Source organism: Carlito syrichta, unplaced genomic scaffold (assembly GCF_000164805.1).
Source record: "Carlito syrichta isolate Samal-C Ts95f unplaced genomic scaffold, Tarsius_syrichta-2.0.1 Scaffold113490, whole genome shotgun sequence".
Lineage (NCBI taxonomy): Eukaryota > Metazoa > Chordata > Mammalia > Primates > Tarsiidae > Carlito > Carlito syrichta.
The window spans coordinates 292,943-295,395 of record NW_007057586.1 but is presented as its reverse complement, the minus strand read 5'-3'; positions in this window follow the sequence as shown (position 1 = coordinate 295,395).

The window sequence follows — 2,453 nt, the reverse complement described above, 5'->3', positions numbered from 1 at the left end:
GCCTGTAGTTCCAGCTACTTGGAAGGCTGAGGCGGAAGGATCGCCGGAGCCCAGCAGTTGGAGGCTTCGGTGGCTGGGAGCGTCCACTGCACTCCAGTCTGGGCGACAGTGAGACTCCAACTCAAAAAAAAAAAAATACATGTGACATTGTTGCAATGTCCATGCGAGTTCATCAGAGTGGTGCTGGCTAATGGAAGTGCTGGTTTGTCTTTTACTATCCCGGGTTATTCATGCTGGGGAAAGTGGCCTGGGGCTTTACACTCGATGCAAGCTTATGGTCACAGGATTTTACTTCTCCAACATGGGCTGGTCACACAACGGCCACCATGAGCCAGGAAACTCCTTCTCTCTTGCTGGGTGGGACCCCGGATTCTGCCCCGCTTAGTTTCTTTTGGTTTGTTTCCTCCTACTGGAACAACATATGCTCTAGTGTCTTCCTGGGATGTGTTGTGTGGGAGGGAAAAGTTTTTGAGAACTTGTCTGAAAATGTTCTTATTTTACCCACCTACTAGATCAATAGTTTGGCAATGAGTAGAATTCTCGTTTGAAAATAATTTTCCTTCAGAATTTTGAAGGCATTGCCCCGCCTGTATAACTGTTGGGAAATTCTCTATTTCCTGTTTCCTCAAGACTTGTGTTTTCTCTTGGGAAGTTTGTAGGATCTTATCTGTTCCCATTGTTTTGAAGTTTCTCAGTGGTGCATTCCTGGGTGGGTATCTTTTCATTCCTCTGCCTGACACTCCATCTGTAACTCCTGTCCTTCAGGTCTAGGACATTTATTTGAAATCTTTTATTTTTTTTTTCCAAGTTGGAGCCTCAGTCTGTCGCCCAGACTGGAATGCAGTGGCCGCTCCCGGCCACCGCAGCCTCGACCTGCTGGGCTCCGGCGATCCTTCCGCCTCAGCCTTCCAAGTAGCCGGAACTACAGGCCCGCGCTACCACGCCTGGCTAGTTTTTGATTTATTGTAGAGATGAGGTCTCGCCAAGTTGCCCAGGTGGGTCTCAAACCCGTGGGCTCAGGCAATCCACTCACCTCAGCCTCCCAAAGGCGTGGAATTACAGGCTGAGCCACCGAGCCCAGCTGTATTCTGTTTCTTATTTTCTATTATCCATGTCTTTTGGGTCTTCTGAAAGATTTCCTCAGCTTGATGTTCCAACTTTTATTTTATTTATTTATTTATTTATTTATTTATTTATTTATTTATTTATTTTGAGTTGGAGTCTCACTGTGTCACCCAGACTGGAGTGCAGTGGCCGCTCCCGGCCACCGCAGCCTCGACCTGCTGGGCTCCGGCGATCCTTCCGCCTTCCAAGTAGCTGGAACTATAGGCACGCGCTACTACGCCTGGCTAATTTTTTGATTTATTGTAGAGATGAGGTCTTGCCAAGTTGCCCAGGCGGCTCTTGAACCTGCGGGCTCAGGCAATTCACTCACCTCAGCCTCCCAAGGGTGCGGGATTATAGGCTGAGCCACCGAACCCGGCTGATGTTCCAATTTTTATATTGAGTTTTTAAAAATTTATATCTGTTAGGCTGCTTTTAATTTTCAAGAATTAAAATAAAAATGTTTTGAATGGTCCTTTTTAAAAAATAGAATCCTCTTCTTATTCATTATTTTATCTGAAAATGTTGATACCTTTTTTAAAAAAAATCATTTTCTTTTCCCTATTCTGTTTTTGTTTTTTTTTTAGTTGGAGTCTCACTTTGTCGCCCAGGCTCAGTGCAGTGGCACGTTCAAGGCCATTGCAGTCTCTACCTACTGGGTTTAGTGGATCTTTCAACCTCAGCCTTCCAAGGAGCTGGAACTACAGGCACGCGCCACAAAGCCCAGGTAATTTTTTTGATTCATTGTGGAGATGAGGTCTCACTAAATTACCCGGGCAATCCTCTCACCTCAGCATCTCAAAGTGCTGGGATTATAAATGTGAGCCGCACGCCTGGCCTCGAGTCATCTTTCAACTCTCATCTGTTTGATGAAAGCTGTTTTGTTAGCATGAATATTGTTTTTTGCCTCCTAATAAGCCCCATATTTGTAACCCACTTGTAGGAGTAAGCACAGTGAACCTGGTATCCTGGTAACTGTGTCCCCATCTTGTTCATTTACTAACAATCCAGTATGCAACAATACCACTCAAATGTTTGTTCAATTGAATTAAAGTATTGATCTGAGATCCCACCTTTTTATCCCCTCCCCATCTTAAAACAGAAAGGTAATTATAGTTAATAGTTTCAGTCTGTCATAAATTCATTGGAAATTTTTATAAATTTTTATCAGCAGTGACAGCAAAGGGGCTATTGTTCTTTGAGATTTCAATTACTCTCTCTTTTTTTTTTTTGAGTTGGAGTCTCACTCTGTCACCCAGACTGGGGTGCAGTGGCCGTTCCCCGCCACTGCAGCCTCGACCTGCTGGGCTCCGGCAATCCTTCTGCCTCAGCCTTCCAAGCAGCTGGAA